Here is a 17350-nt window from a genome sequence, read left to right on the forward strand (position 1 = left end):
TGGCATTTGAATATTGTCAATACATACAGTAGTTTGTACGTTCTGAACTGGTTTCAAATGTACACACCGTGTCAGTAACATTCTCTGGTATGCCGGCATCAATAACCCCGTAACAACAACACTATCCCCGTCCCCCCCCCTTGAGTTGCATGCTAGTTGGTAGGTTGTGGTAATTACTTGTTAACGGGTGGTCTGGTGCGAGGTCCCTAGGAATTGTGTACTATCATGCTATACCTTCTAGCTGTGTGAAGCCGGTTGTCCATCTTGCTTGCTGTCTGGGTCTGGTTCAGCCTTTTCTGTATCTTTTAATTGGCCTAGGACTCTGAGCACTTCACTGCTGACCAGTGCTAAAGTGCATGTGCTTTTCTCGTAAATATGGTAACATTGGTGTACACGTGATTGGCATATTTAGTTTACCTGTAAGTCCCTTGTAAAGTGGTAAACTATATACCCAGGGCCCGTAGACTAAAGGCTGCTAATGGACCTGCAGCACTGGTTGTTCCAGCCACACAAGTAGCCTTTCAAACCTGTCACAGGCCTGCCATTTCAGGGCCTGTTTGTGCAGTTTACTGCCACTTCGACTTGGCATTTAAAACCACCTGCCAAGCCTTAAACCCCCCCTACAAGCTACCCCTAAGGAAAGGTCCTATGTGACCCTAAGGTTGGGGGTGCTGTGTATCTAAAAGTCAGGACATGGACGTTTACGTTTTATATGCCTTGAAGTGAGAAACAGCTAAATTCGTTTTTCACTGCTGTGAGGTCTACTTCTCTAGTGGGCTGGCATGGGTGATTCTTTAAAACACTATTATGCTGTATTTCCTGATTGAAAAGGAGTAGCTACTTCATGTTTCATAACTTTGGAATGGTGGTGATAAATTATCTTTAGTGGTCAAGTTTTGAGATTACCATTATAGAAATAGCACTTCTAGAAGGTGGACCTTTCTCCTCTTCTCTTAGCTTTGCTCTGTGTGCTTGAAGCCTGTCTCCAGTACATGTCTGGGCTGGGTGACAGCTATACTTTGAGCATTCCCTTAAACAACCCCAAACATATGATGGGCTGGGTGTGACAGAGGACTCATCTGCATTCTGATAGCCTTCCTGAGCAGGAAGGGGGAGAAGTGGCGCACATGTACATCTGAATAGGCTGTGTCCTTTCCTCATGTAAAGGGTTGATTACCCCCCCACAGATAGCCTGACAGACAGTACTGGGCTGAAAGGGATTCTAGTGCCCTTCAGAGAACTCATTTGAAGTCACCCTCTACATCAAAGGCACTTTTTGAGTATAAGTACCAGGGCTCTGACCCTTACAAATCAGTGCACTACTGGACCTTGGAAGAACTTTGCTGGAGTAAAGACTGCTGTGCTGTAAGGGTTGCCACTTTGCTGTGACTGACTGTTCTGAGAAACTGCTTCTCTGCTTTGCTGCCTTGTTGCCTGCTTATCTCTTCCCAGCTGAGGACAAAGACTGGAGCCATTTCATGTGAACCCAGAGTGACGGTGTGTATCTCACCAACCCTGACTAGAGAGGGTACTTGGATAGGATGCAAATCTCGGCCAACTAGAGACCCCATCTTACTTAAATAAAGTGCAATTTGTCCTGCTGGATTCCTCTGTTGTCCAAATAACATGGGTTGGACTGACCTAATTAATAAATGCAGTCATACCACAAATCTAATTTTGAGGGCACAAATTTGCAGTATTTGCTTATCATTAACCTTGTTGCCTGTGGTTTAATACTATTGCACCTAGAATTAGATAATGTTCCTGTTATTTGGTAGATAAGGTATGCATTCCTACAGGATATTAATTTACCGCATGCGCGCTAGTGGTTTTCCCGCTGTGCACTGCGTTTTTGTAAATACCGTGTTACATGACGAGCTCAGCTCGTCATCAGCGTACGACAGGCGTACCTCATGACGAGCTGAGCTCGTCATCAGCAACGAAGGGGTTAAAGTGCAAAGTGCCTTTTATATAATCCTTTCTCATCTTAATACTATATGTTGGTTAAAAGCATCCTATTTAATCACACATCAAAATGGCTGTTATACTAAGTAAAAAAATAACTCAATGTAGTTATACCTTATATAAACTATATATATGTAGTGTTCCACAGTAATCTTGAGGAAAAGACGTTCACTCAGGATGGAATGGTGCAAACTGATTTGTTTCCATATTTCACCTGGACGCGTTTCTGTCTGCAAAAGACATGTGATCAAAGTATTTTGCATGCCAAAACACACCAAGGTGAATGATTGAGCGTCCTTTCTTCAAGAATATTGTGACACTCTGCAAATTGTGATATCGAGAGCTGCTACCAGCATTGAAACTTCACTTCACACACACACACACACACACACACACACTTCAGCTGTGAGTTTGAAGTGAAACACGACTCAGTAGCCTCCTCAGTGTATTCTGGTCAATGTGATCCATCATTTGCAAAGTTGCAGGGCTTCAGGATTTACTATACATTTCATGTCTAGGTAATGTGCCATAATGGCCAAGCCCATCGTCCATTAATTCAGTTAGAATCTTTTACCTCCCACCTGACAGTTCCCACTCCCTCTTCAGTCCATAGTCTCCTCTGCCTGGCCATAAAGTGTCTGAGATATACAGGAAACCTAAGAGTGGCATAGCTGGGGCAAGAGGTCGCATTGAACTGATCTTGATTCAGCATCTTCTCCAGCAGCCAAGGGCAGTCAGAGTAGGCATAAATAACTTTGATCTGTCATTTTCCCTGCCATGAAAAGATTAGAGCACCATTACATATTTCGGCAGTGGCAGCCCAGTTTCATCAAAATGCAGTCTATCCAGTGATCGCTGTACCCACTGTAGTTGTACAGCTAGGAAATATAGTCCTAAGTAAAATGCTTCCATGCCCCCCCCTGAATACCAGTAACTTGACCTTACTAAAGTGACCTTGCATCTCCCTTTGCTCCAAACTTGATCCAACAGTAAGGAGTCAAATTCCTTAAGTAGGTTTGTGGGACATGCAACGGGAGGTTAACAATATATTATATTAGCCATTAAATTATCACATTTTGGCGAGCAGTGCCCTGCCCATTACATTTATGGGCAGTGTTTTCCAAAATTCCACGCAGCTACTGAGGGAGAGCAGGCCGAACCTGGATTTCTGTTTATAAGGTTAGGTTCTGAACAATATATTTGGACCCCAAGGTGGCGAACAGTGGTCGCTTTCCAGCAGAGGCCTTAGCTCTATGGCTAAAGAGTGCCCTCCTGCTGTCTCTGTCCCGATTGAGTAGGCCATAGTTGTCTTAGTGCGTTTGAGTTTGAGGCCTGATATTCGGCCAAAGTCTTTAAGGGAGGCCATTGCAGAGTCCACAGCAACAGTGACATAATGTCAGCTTATAACAATCAGGTGTGTATGCTATCCAGTGCCAGTGTAACCAGTGCTTAATTTGGGTAAAAAAACAATAAGTGCCAGGGCACTCATAAGGAGGCCATCACAGCTTACACCACCCAATGCCACTGCCAGCGCTGCCAATGACAGTACCTACCTACTCACTGTGGGGTAACTGTTCCTAAAAGTGAGAAAGACAACCTATTCTGGTTGGGTAGTTGTGTCAGTGTGGTCTCTAAATGCAGTTGGGTCTAGATGAAGGTGGGGGAATTCCTCCTTTTAGAAAGAGCCTGGAGCTCACTCACTCTTCTAGCAGAGGTTTTGGCCACCAGGAAAGCAGTTTTAAGAGTCAGAAGGCGTAACGGACAGTTATGCTGTGGCTCAAAGGGAGCACACATGAGATAGGTTAGCACAAGGCATAACGAAGGGGATTGGAGGAAACAGATGTGTTAAGCCTTTGAGGAAACGGTCAACTACCGGGGACTTGAAAAGAGCAGGCTGATCTGGCAACTGAAGGAAGGCAGAGATGGCTGAAAGCCTTTGATAGTGCCCAGAGCAGAGCCCTGCTGGGCCAAAGAGAGAAGAAACAATAGTACTTCAGAAAGAGGGGCAGAAAAAGGATCCAAAGCCTTTGCTGTGCACCTTGCCACAAATTTGTTCTACCTACAGGCGTAAACCGTTTTGGTGGAGGGACGCCTGGCTGCCAAGATTACATCACATACTTCGGGAGGCAGGTCGAAAGATGTCAACTGTTGCCACTCAATCTCGACTTAAGGAGGTGGATACTGGCCAGGTTCAGGTGGTGGACCATCCCTGTTGCTGCGACAGAAGATCCTCCCGAAGAGGCAATCTGATCGGAGGATCGATGGCCATGTTGAGCAGCTCGGGATACTGACTCTTCGTGTCCAATCCGGTGCCACAAGAATGACTTGAGCCCGGTCGCGCCTGATCTTCTACAGCACTCTGGGCAGAAGTGGTATAGGCAGAAAGGCGTCCTTGTGAAATCTAGATTATGTAATGTTGTTTCCTGTGTATAAAATAATGTGTGGCAATATAAAGAGTGTATAGTGAAGGTGGGAGTTAAGGTTGTACCTTAACTTGTCAATGTACTTTCTTTTTCATTTGTTTTCTTTGCAATGCTTGTCAACCTTAACTTTCCCCTAACTTCAGATTATTCATGGAGTTTTATTGGTTTTCCTATGTTTACAGCCGTTATAATGTTGAATTGTGATGTGGGTTAATAGAAGTGTTGATTTAATATTGGGAATTTACCTCTTCTTTACCCAGGGAAGGGCATCTATGATTGTCCCCCACCTTGGCCAAGTTTGGGGAACAATTTTTTTCCTATGCGTCCTGCTGAAGGACCGGAATTGATTTTTAGGTCTCTTTGAGCTAGCCCAGGAGTGTGTGCCTAGGATAAGGTATATGTAACCCCTTGGCTTTGCCCTAGGGTAGAGCAGGACGGTTGGTCAAAAATGTCTTAGTTTGGCAATAATTTCATAGTACAATATGTTTGTATTGTCTCCCTATGTGTAACTTGCCATGGAGCAGGTATTTGTGGGGGGTGGGTGACGTTTATTAGCTCACCATGTACTGTATAAGAGCGGGTTGGTATTTGATTCCCTCTCTTCCTTGCCCAAGCGGTGCTTGTTATACTTCTCCCCTCACCTTACTTAGTAGCAGGGTATATAGCTCCTTTCCTCCACTCTCCATGCCCAGGTTTGTGGGAAGTGTAATTTTAAGGCTTTGCTTTACTTAAAAGTGGGTATTTAGTTTCCTCTGCTCAAGGGTGGTTTGAGAGGAATCTTTGTTTATCCCTTGATGTTTTTTCTAAAGACCAGACATAGGTTGTGCTTCAGCCCTGCATGGTCCCCAGAGGCAGAAAGTTGTTAACCCCCTCTCCTTGCCCAAGGGTGTTGCTTTGCCATGCCTATGGGCCCACCTTGCCCCAGGTCAGGCAAGGTGCGACCCAACTCTTGGGCAAAAACAGCACAGTTCTGCCGTGCCATTTTACCATTTTTAGTGTTCCTCATATTTATGGCTCTATTTGTCTGTGCATAAATAAAAACCCATTCATCTTTAAATAAATAGCTCTGACTGGGCAGGGAGTTTGAATCAAAACACTTGATTCATACAGTATCCACGCCAAAATCCATGTTCCAGCTTGTAGAGTAAGTGCTCACAACCCTTGGAGACTGAAGTGTACAAAGAAAGTAACTTGGTGAATCAGATGCAGCTCATTAGTACTTGAGTCCCTGGCAAACCAGTGCTGTGGTAATCTACACTACTGATCACCATTTGAATAACTTTATTTGGTTTGTTTAAAACCATCAAAGTATACAAATACAAGTACAAACACTACTAGTTTTTAAAAGTATTAGAATAATTAAATAAGTCATCAGACATATCTAAAATCCATAAAAAAGTGCATAGCAAAAAATTCTAAAACAATGATCTACATTATTTATCAACTAATGACAAGTAAAGCCGCATACAATTAAGGAGCACAATACTAGGGTAACAGTGATAAAAAAGTTCTTGCTTACAACGTACAATTCATTTAAGCCGGCAAATCAATTCAAATCATAGAGATTTATTTTTAGTATTAGGAGTCGGTACCACCGATATGCAGAAGCTTTTCCAGTGTGATCCAGAACGAGAATAGGAAATGACTGGCCGCGTAAACTATTGGTCCTGTGGTATCAGTTTACAGGATACTGTAGGCAACCTGATATTGCCTAACTCCAATGTTTAAGCAGGTCGATCGTATCCATCTCCTACGGATCTTTTGATATTTTGTACAGAAAAAAAGAATAAGCTCTCCTGTCTCTAAAGTTTTAGCACATGTAGGACAGTGTTCTAGAGATAGTCCCGCAGTCAGATCGCTAGGAAACCGTAGTAGAATGTTACCATACCTAAATCTAATATATAGGCTTTTTGAAAGCTGTGGTGTAATTAGATCCAGGAAGGTTTAAAGGACGGGCATGGCTTGACACATAAAAACTGAGAAGTTAGTTGGCCATTTGCTGGCCTGGTGACATACCGTTCGTCCACGGCCACCCAACACCTGATCTTAAACTTTGAGCAATCCTCTCTATTTGCCTTCTCTGGATATTCCCAAAGTTCTGTCATACCAAGAGTTGTAAACCAACTCGCAACATGCTTAAACCCAGGGAGGCTTTTTGCACCACAAATGTTCAAAACCTCCTTTAGGGAATTGCAATAATCAGAAAGCTGCAGCGTTGTCCACAAGCGCAGCCAGTGCAATAAAGGTTTAAGTGATGCCATATCACCGATTCTTTTATTCCCAAGGTAAAAAAACAATGGAATTAGGGGGGTAGTCATGGGTACTTAAACAAGTGATCTAGCAAAGATATTGTTGGATATCGTCAATTTATTTATATTGATATTCCCCCATATCTCTGCTCCGTACAAAGCACCACTTTGAGCTTTTGCTCAGTACACTTCAAGAGCTGGAGTCAGTGATCGAGTATAGGACTGCTCAAAGTGTCTCAATATTGATTTTGACCTATGGACAAGAGTTAAGTAGCTCTTTTCCAACTGTTGATCCCAGCCTAGTGTATTACTCAGTCTTATGCCCAGATAATCAAAGCTTTTTACCCGCTCTAGGGGTTCCAATGCGGTCCTGACCTCTCTTGATTTACCCTTAGTTTTCTCAAACACCATAAATTTGGACTTAGTAACGTTTAGTTCCAAACTCCTTCAGAAATCCAAAAACATATCCACAAGGATTATCAACCCCATTGGAGTTGTGGAAATAAGTAAGGAATCATCTGCAAAGAGCAGGATTGGTACCATTCAAGGCAGGAGAGTCATTCCTGCAGTCCATTAACCTGCTGGCCACGTCATTAATAAACAAGGAGAAAAGTGTTGGAGCTAGCACACATTCCTGGCACACCCCACGCTGTATTGGTATTTTATCAGTTAATTCACCTTGTGTGACCCATCTGACCTGAGCATAGTTGTTCTCATGGAGTCTGGCTATCAGAGTCACCAGTCAATTGGGGCCCTTAAATCAAGCATTTCTTTCCACAACAACCCACTTGGCACCAAGTCGAACGCAGCTCTTAAGTCGACAAATGCCACGTAAAGTTTTTGTTTTCTCAGTAGCACATACTTCCAAGTCAGGAGAGTGAATCTAAAAGCCTGGTCACATGTGTTAATTTTGGAGCTGAAGACTGCTTGCTAAGGGGACAGCACTTTCTTCTCGTCCATCCAGCTCTGGAGTTTATCCAGAACTTGACAGGCACATTTTTTTGGCAAGTTATCTATTAAACTGATTGGTCTGTAGTTGGATGGAACGGAAGTGTCACCCCTCTTGTGTCTAGTGATTATCTCTGCTCCCCTCCAAGTTGAAGGCATAGCCCCTCCAGCCGATATGCACTTTGTTACTGTGTTTATATAAGGAGCCCAAACCATAGGTTCAGATTTATAAAGATCACCTGGTATTTGATCAGGACCAGGGGCCTTTTCTGCCTTATGTCTATTTATTACTAAAGCAGTCTCATCCAGACTAAAGACCAATACTGTGTTGGTCTTTGGCATATCAGGGAAAATATTTGAATCTAGTTGCTCAGTGTTTGCACTATGAATTCAGTCGTCCTCTGGGGTCTTAGAATATAAAGTGGTAAAATGCTCAACCCAAACCTCCGGCTGGATGTGATAACTAGGAGTGTTTGAGATATCCAAGTTGCCCTTAGCGAGGGTATGCCAAAACAGGCGGGTATCTTTGCAGTTAGCTGCTAGTACAAGTTCCTGCCAGTTCTTATCTAAAAATTCTTTTTGCTTTTGATATTGCAATTCTATTATTTGTTGCGTGCTTGGACAACCCCTAATTGAATATGGGTCTTTGTGGCCAGCTGGAGAGCACTCTTGACGGATTTACATTCGGGGTTGAACCAACTATTAGCTCTTTTACTGGCAGGTATGTCACCTGATCTTTCCTTTGTAAACACTACTTGGAGTCCTTCAAAGCAATCATTGTCTATGGAAAGTATTGGTGTTAGTCCACCTAGCTGTTTACAGTCCTGATTGCTTAAGAACCTCCAGATAAACTGTACAAATAATTCATTAATCCTGGTATATAAAGAGCAATTGGTAAATACATTGAGCCAGGTCACTCTTCTGCGATTGTTGGTTACAAGGGGTTCATCCACCCTGGACAGGCATCCAGATGGCTGTCTGCCCAGTCGAAAACCCTCATTTTTATCAGCAAGGGATTATGGTAGCTGTCTGACCTTGGAGCTATTAGCATGTCCTCAGTCAGTGACCATATTCTGACATCAATAAGAATGTAATCGATGACACTTGAGCTATTACCACGTTTAAAGATGGATTTCCTGTTCTTATCCGAGGGGGTCCTCCCATTACAAGCCCTCATGCTCCTGCCTACAACCAGGGATGCAATCTGCAGAGACGCTCTGTAGCCATTTTTAACTGGTCCCAGGTTTGGTATGCTCCAGATCTCATTCATTGGTACTCCCCCAACAACTCATCTAGCTGTAATAGTACAGCAGATTCATTGTTATGTGATTCTGACCTAGCGTGGATATTGAATATAGTTAAATTAAAACCTGTTGGAAAAGTGAGCTGGATCCCCAGTATATCAAGAGATTCTATTAGCATCTGTTTATATTTGCAGGCTATAGTATTCTTTACAAATATTATCAATCCCCCACTCGCTCTACCAGATTTCTTAGGAGCTTTTGCTTCCACACTATATGTCCTATAACCATTTATATGAATCTTGGCCACTCCCCAAGTTTCTTGAAAGATACATATATCATTAGATTCAACAAATATGTGCCACTTTGGGTCTTGCAATTTAGAATGTATCTCTACCAGGTTCCCAAATATTATATTTATGGTTTAAATATTTTCATTATTTTAAAGAGAGGTCAAGGATAACAATAGCCGCCACCTAAAACCACCGGCCGGTGGGTAGCATTTAATTAATTAGTAAGAAAAGAGAGAAAGGGAAGAAGCATGTAGGAAAGAAGAAAGAGGGTACAGAGGATTATTCCTATAGTGGGTGTGAGGTGAGCCTGGCAGGTGAGCAACTGAGCGGGCAAAGTGGGAGAAAGTCTAGCATATTTTATTCCTGTGGGCTATTGGGGCTAGTGAGGGATAGCACTCTGAGATAGTTTGGGCATTTGAGTTCCCTGAATTCATTGGACAAGAATTCTATAGTGGACCCCTACGTTTTCTCGAACTTGGGGAGGGAATGTGTGAGGCCAGTCGAATCTTTTCCATGCCCAGGAGTTCCCACAACTTATAGAGTCAATCTGAATGGGACGGAACCTCTGCCTTGCCCCACCTAGCCAGCAATACCTGTTTGGCTGCCCCCAGTGCCAAAGCTATCGCTCTACCTCTCCCAGACTTGAGGGGATACATCAATGCATTGGGGAGTCCCAAAAGTGTAAAGGTGGGAAGTCTTGGTAGTTCTGTGTGGTAGATTGTGTCAATGTCACGGAGGATTACTTCCCAAAAAGTCTGTATTTTTGGGCAAGCCCAAAGACTTTGGGTGAGCGTACCCGGCTGACCAGAGTTACGCCAGCAACACCCTGTCTCCCCAGGTTTCCATCTGCGTATCCTATCAGGTGTGTAGTCCTAATAATGTGCGATCTTTAAAAACAACTCCTTGCCCGCAGTACTACAAGCGGACGCCCTGGCCATGCGCACGATATCACTCCACTCCCTAGGGGAGAACTCGTACTCCAGTTCCGTTTCCCACCTGCGCTGCACAAGGGATTTGTCACTCCCTTTGGGGGTGTTAATAAAGGCGTAGATTTCTGAAAGCAATCGTTTGTCCGACGTCCTAGTGATGAACCATTTCTCAAATTTAGTTAGTGTGCGACTAGCGTGTGGCCTCACCTGCTGTTGGGAGACCCAATGACGAAGGGCCATATACTGCCAATACACCTGTTTAGGGATTCCGTACCCCTCTGTGAGACTGGAGAACTCCATTACCCCATGTACATCGTACTAGTCCCCAATACATTTACAGTTGGCCTCCTGCCACAGGAGAAAACTGATCCCAGTAGAAGCCGTCGGAAAGTCGGGTTTCCCTATAAAAGGGGTCAGAGGTGACATCGGGGGGATAAGCCATGTGATACCTGTACTCTGTCCTAGACTGCCATGATAGCCTGCAGAACCGGTGATGCATAGGCTCCAAATGGGCGGTGCTTCCAGAGGAGCCAAGGGACCTTCCAAATATGCATGCCCGCAATCGAGCGGTCTATAAAACTCCAATGCTTTTCTGATTCTAACTTATACCATTCTAGCATGTATCGGAGTTGTGCAGCCTGGAAGTACCATGGGACCCCCAAACCTCCGTCTCCCTGTTTAAGTTGGCGGGCCATTCTCGGTCTCATACTCCCCCAGATGAAGGTGCAGAGGAGGCGCTGCATTTGTGCTAGCATGTGAGGAGGGGGGCTAAGGGGTAACATCTGCATCACATACAGTATCCGTGGGAGCGTCATAATTTTGACGACAGCTAGTCTGCTCAGCCAGGATAGGGTATGTCTCTTCCAGCCCGTAATTTCACGCCTCATCCCAGCCAGTAGGCTGGAGTAGTTTACTTGCGCCGTTTTGGTGACAGTGGGGAATATCTGCAAGCCCAAGTACTGGATTCCCTCCGTAGCCCATTTAAAAGGAAACCTTGTCGACAGTGCCAGCTGCTCTGCCTACGGAAGGGTCAAGCTCAGAGCCTAGGTTTTGTGGAGATTGACTTTGAATCCAGATGCTAAGCTGAAGATATTATATTTAGACCTTTATTTGACTTGTTTTTAGCTATAGTTGGGCCATTGCAAAATTCTATGCTGGTAAGATGCCCATTGTCAATAGTTGGAATAGGCAACCCAGACGGAGAAAGGGTTAGTGTAGGATACACAGCCTCATCCACATCAGTGATACTAACAAAGGATACATCATTATTTGTCTTGAGATGTGGAGTCACTACAGAAGGCTCCCTAGTGTTATCAGTCTCTGGGTGTATTATACATGAAAGTGTATGTGTAAGGGAAGGAAGATTGCTAATGCTACTAAGTCAATCTACATCTCGTGCTGGATATGACAATACAGCCCTAGATGTATGGTCCTGACTTAGCTCATAACCTGTTCTACAATACTTGATTCTAATGTAGGATTTATTTAAAGGTTCTGTCCTAAGGCCTAGTGCCACAAGATCATCCAGCATCCTAGCTTCTTTAAGAGATAATTCAATTGAATCAAGCATAGGATTAATGGTTGAGGATCTACGGGCGTGAAGAATGTCTTCTCTAATAACCGAGTGGCACCCTCTAGTGTATCTTATCCAATGGATGGCCTTATTTATAAGGGAGTCCTCGGGTTCAAACTTCACATGTGGAAATCATTGTGGAACGTTTATCATAATTACTTTGTTTCTCTGACCAAAGGACCTGTCTCTGGTATAGGATGGAGTTTCCAGATTCAATCTTCTATTAGTAATAGGTGGAATATAGGGAAAATGTGGATGATGAGGGTTGGACATCTTAACACTATTTGAATAACGTTGATTATACTGGTGGTTCAGGGGAAACTGCAAGTTACACTGGCTAGGCGGAGCTCTCCTTGTCTGCCTTTCCATCATTTTTGACCCAGGTCCCCTGTTGATCATAAACAAAAGGTTGGGATACAGAGTGATGCACGCCTATCTGCTGGGTAGACTGAGCAGATTGGATGGTCTGTGTGCACTGGCTGTTCAATGTAATAGTAGTATTAATGTTATTTGCACCCTTTAGCGTATTTAAAATGAGAACTAAGTTAGAGATGGCAGTTTTTAGTTCCCCCACCTCAGTCCTTAATTCATTAATTATAGTTATACATTCCTGACTTATTTGTAGTTTGGGATCAGTTGGTGCAGACACCAAGGAAAGTTTTGGGGGCAAGGCTACATGGGAAACAGCAGTTGTCATGTCCTCTACTGTCACATCTGCAGAGTCATCTGGCAGATCCAGCAGAGGCAAAAATCGGTTCTTTCAATGAACAACTACTAATGGGATTGATGGATGAGAAGATTCTAATGCCCTTGGGCTGGAAGAGTTCCCCGTCTTGTCCATTGGCTGTTTAGTTGCTTTCCCGAACATAATAGGTATGCGAGGCTGCAGGTTTGAAGTAGCGGTGGTCGTTTGAATAGTATCCTGAGCAATTTTAGTGTTTCGGAGTGCCAGTGGTCCAGGATGCAATAGATCCTCTCATTCAGTAATTAATTTGTTAATGCGGTCCATTACACAATTCCCACCGGAAGACTTCCCTGATCTTTTTGTCTTTTTCTTAATAGGACCGTAGGCCCTTCAGTAGCCTTCCTCTTGCCCATTATAGATTTAATGGTCAATAATAGGGGTAGCGGGATGATGGGCACAGGGCGAAATAACAGTTGAGTATACTTTAAGCAATGTCACAAGTGCGAGATATATGCACGCCGATTAATGCAACCCAGACCCTAGAACAATATTCAGCAGAAAATCATAGATAAGCTCGAAAAGGGGGACCAATGTCAATAATGGAAGCAATAAGTATTAGGAGTACAAAAAACTGAATCTTACTTTGCCTTGGCTTCCAGGGTCGAAGGCATTAGAGGGGTGACCCAGCCGTTCTTTATGCACCTCCTGGCTCTTGAAAATGCTCTGGCGCCTTCCATTGGCACGTTGTACCCTGGGGTACAGCCTGTGGCTGCCAGCTGAGGTTACGGACTGGAAGTGCGGCGGATAAACTGCTGACCCGGGCTGATATTGAACAGTAAATACTGACTGCTCCAGGACCTCAGAAAAGGCCTTTTATCTTATGAAATAAAACAAATAGAATCTCATGTTTGTATCTTTTGAAAAACTGGCATGTTGTAACCCTCCTAATTCTATACCTAGCATGAGTGCATCATTTATTTTTTTTATAAGCGCATGAGGATAAAGTTTTTCTTAGGAGCCCAAAACTGAATGCCAAGGCTGCCTTGTCTTGATTCTGCCTCAATGGTTTTTCTTCCAGCACCCTTTTCCCGTTTCTCACTCTTGTAAGTTATTTATCATCCCCTTGTCACTCTTTCCCTGCATCCTTTTCACTTACCCAAGAGTGGATTAACCAATACTAGTGGTTTTGATATTGAATATGAATCAGTGCCATCTCTGGCTATAGTACCATCTCTATATTTGGGTAAATCTTCCTTACTGCACAGAATCATCCGGCAGAATTTTCAGTCTCTTACATTTCTTTGGTAGGTAATCTATCTGTTTTCTTTCAAGAAGAATTTGCCCATTGCCTGTGTGGGCCACAGTCTGGTACCATTCCATTATCGAAAGGGGTTCCGATTTTTTTTTTTGCCACACTACATGTGAGTTTTGATATTTTTACTCCTCCCCCAGTTGACAGCCAGGGCCCAGTTTAGTGAGCTATTAGCTGGCTCCTTAGGGAACTGGATACTCGTTATTGTGTACATTTTTTTAGCACCGCTTCTTTAAGATGCCAAGAGCGCAAATACTGATCTATTGAGCACCCCAATTAAGTTAGAAAATTATTAGTGTATTGTCTGACACGGATATGCTTTTGTGATCCACAGAGTCTAAGGCCCACATGCATCATTGTGTCTTTTTGCATTTCTTAATTTGCGAAAAATAAGGAATCGCAAATTAAGAAATGCAAAATGATATGCATCAATATTTTCGGTATTCTTTTGGGATTCGGTAAAAATCGCAATTTTTACCGAATCCCAAAGAAATACCGATTTCTTAACTTAATTTTCGCAATTTCCATTGATTCCTATGGGCCAAAAGGCCCATAGGAGTCAATGGAAATTGCGAGTGGCACTTAGAAAATTTCATGGGTGCAGGGGGGGGTCCAAAGGACCCCCCATGCACCCCTGAAATGTATTGTTCGCATCATGTTGCACACACACATGTCCTAAGGACATGTGTGTCCGTAACATGAATGTTGAAAAAAAAACATTTTACACATTTTACACACTTTTTCCAAATTTACCGAGTGGTTCAACCACTCGGTAAAATTTGGCACCCTATTTGCGCATTTTCACTTTTTAAAAAAATGATGCATTGCTTTTAAGAAATCGCACATCTGCGACTTCTTAAAAGCACCCGCAATTTTAGAATTCGCACACATGTTACGAATTCTAAAATTGCTTCATGCATCCCAAAAAGCACTTTTGCATTCGCAAACGGCCGATTTTAAGGAATCGCACCGTTTGCGAATACAAAAATGCTTGATGCATGTGGGCCTAAATTCCTAAATGTCATGTCAATTTTTGCATTTGTATCATGTCCTGAAGAGTGTCAATAGAAGTCTGTGTGTGCAGCTACCAAAATGCCTACCCGAGCCTTCTTTGGCTTAACAGATAGAAGTATTGGTAGTAGAAGAACCTAGATCCCAATCTTTGTTGAGGGGGTGGGCCTCTTGGAGCAAGCATATATCTCCCTACAGGCGACGTAGTGTGTGGAGCACCGTGAGTTTATTTTTGAGGAGTGTTAAGGCCTTGTACATTACATGAGAGAACTGTAATGGATCTGGTACTTTTGAAAAATTGAATTCTGAGTGCGTAGCATGTTTAAGAGTATTTCCACCTATGCTATATCTGGCAATAGAAGTGCCAACATGTCTCGTTCTGCTGAATTCCACTGTTGTAGACAGTCCCTCCTATCACTGTAAAAAAAATGACTGTTAAAACACTCATAATGATTACTCTCTCAGAACAATTTCATGGCCATGCCATATCCTGTATCCGATTCTACTGTTCGCCCCATCCTATATGTTAGAGGAAGCATGGAAAAAATATGCTTCCCGTTATACTGGACTATTGCTACGGGAGCTGCTGCCATGTCTTCAGTGGCACCTGTCTTCTCTCACTGTTGCTGCCTGTGTGACCTCCTCTGTTCTTTCTGCTTCGTATGTAGTAGCAATTGCTAAAAAAAAATTGTGACTAACTGTTATCCATTTGGGCCTCTTGCTTTTGTCTTCTTTTAATTCTTTTACAAGTGGGGTTATGTCCAACAATGTAACTGGGTAGGACAATATTCAAATGTGGAAAGAAGAGAAGGACCCAGTTACTGATTTGACATCTGCTTCTTTTTTATTTAGAGCAGAGTACCACACTAAGGTAGTTAATCCTTAGATGTGTATGTTTGTTTTAAATGGATGAAAGGAATAATTGCATCAATTTACATGTTCATAGCAGTCCGAAGATTTACCCACTGTCCTGCACATGGGCACGTATATTTACAAGTGAATACATATATACATTACTATACAAAACAGAACAAAAAATTCTTGCGGGCATTTGTGGCAATTCAAAACAACAATATTCGACAAATGAGTGATTGATTCATGGAAGTACCCTGTCCACTATTTCATAGTAAGGCCAATGGCATGCAATTATTTTTCTATATTTTTTGGCCTGATAGCGCAAAGGCAAGTGTTGCAATGAGCATTCAATTATATTTCATTGTATGGAAAGCAAAGCCTTATGCGCAACAAGAGGGCATTCGGATTTAAGACGAATGAAGACGCCTGTGGGCCAGAGCGCCTGTGAGCCGACGCGTTTCCGAGCCTGTCTGTCTACTTGTTCAGGCTCTTCTTCAGGGCTGCGAGGCTGGGTACCTATGTGGATATAAGTGAGGGGCATATTAGACTTGGGACCCTTACTGATGTTGTCACTAACGTGCTGAAACAGACATTATTTTTACCTTGTGATTCAATTTGGCACTTTGTTTTTTCATATGTTCAAGCGCTTGGAGGACTCCTTGTATTCTGCAATAAAAGCAGTAATATAGTTTCTATACTAAAGTAGAGTTTTAAAATACTGTTTGTTCCAGAATTACAGAGCGTCACTCACGTGATTTCAGGCAAGGCGTTTTCAACTGAATGAAGGATTTCAGTGTTTGAAGTTGACTACCGCCGGGGCTGAAATATTAACAAACGTGCGTTTTGAGGAATGCTCGTCTTTTCAGTGGAAGGCAGATTTATTGACATTAGGACACAGGTGACTGATCGTATCTGCACTTACTTGTTTGTATTCGATTGAGCGTGGAGTGCCTGGCTTGTTGGGGTGGGGGCACCAACTCCTGTCTTTTGTGAAAATGTTGGCGCTGTGAACTGTAAATAATATTGCCATTTAAAAAGACGTCAATCTGATCGTCTGCGGTATTTGAAGGTTTGAACAAAGAAAACACCTACTTGCGCTATATTTTTAGATGTGCCAGGCGCCAGGTCTCTGCTACTCAGGGCGTTGCTTATCCTCGTGTTCGTTCCGAGGGAGCCGTTAGTGCTGCAATTAATCAGCATATTACAAGTTTTTGAGATTCAGATTCCCCGGTTTTGTGTGGAAACAATGTCTAAATGCAGTGCATACGATCATTTACCTGTGGAACTATTGCTGAACGCTACTGTCTGCTTCGTGGTTCCTCGAGGTTCCTCGAGTGAGTGGATGCTCTGGTCACATGGGTATTTGAAACTTGATCATGTGACTTGGAGGTTGTGGGACTTGTAGTCCAGAATATATTTTGTGATTATTTTGACCGTGGTCAAAACTGACTAGGACCCAGTTACTGATTCTGGTATTCTGTATGCTCATTCAATCCTGCACTCACGCAGTCGTATTTCAAAATTAAATAGGCTTCCCTTTTTGATAGCAATGTTTCTACATTACCTCCTCGTGTACGAACCTTTATTTTTGATAATACTGACCACTTCAACTCTTTCTCTGTGTGACCAAGGTCAATGCAGTGTTGTACCATTGGTGCAGTGAGAACTTTTTGTTTTATCCTAGATCTGTGCTGTGCCAATCTCTGTGAGACTTGTTGTGTGGTTTTTCCAATGTAGAGTTTGTCACATGGACAAATAATTACGTACACTACATTTTTGCTCTTGCAGTTCGTGAATTCTGCATGGGTCCATCTGATGCTGTGATGTTCGAATGTGGTACCTTCAATGGTATTGGGACACGAGATG

The 17350-nt window shown here is 43.0% G+C and overlaps 1 protein-coding gene across 4 annotated transcripts in view; it reads left to right on the top strand.

The window, feature by feature from the left end:
* The window catches only part of KDM1B (lysine demethylase 1B), a 631262-nt gene that overhangs the window by 64234 nt on the left and 549678 nt on the right, over positions 1-17350 (top strand). The window lies entirely within an intron of this gene.

Source organism: Lissotriton helveticus, chromosome 4_1 (assembly GCF_964261635.1).
Source record: "Lissotriton helveticus chromosome 4_1, aLisHel1.1, whole genome shotgun sequence".
Taxonomy (NCBI): Eukaryota; Metazoa; Chordata; class Amphibia; order Caudata; family Salamandridae; genus Lissotriton; species Lissotriton helveticus.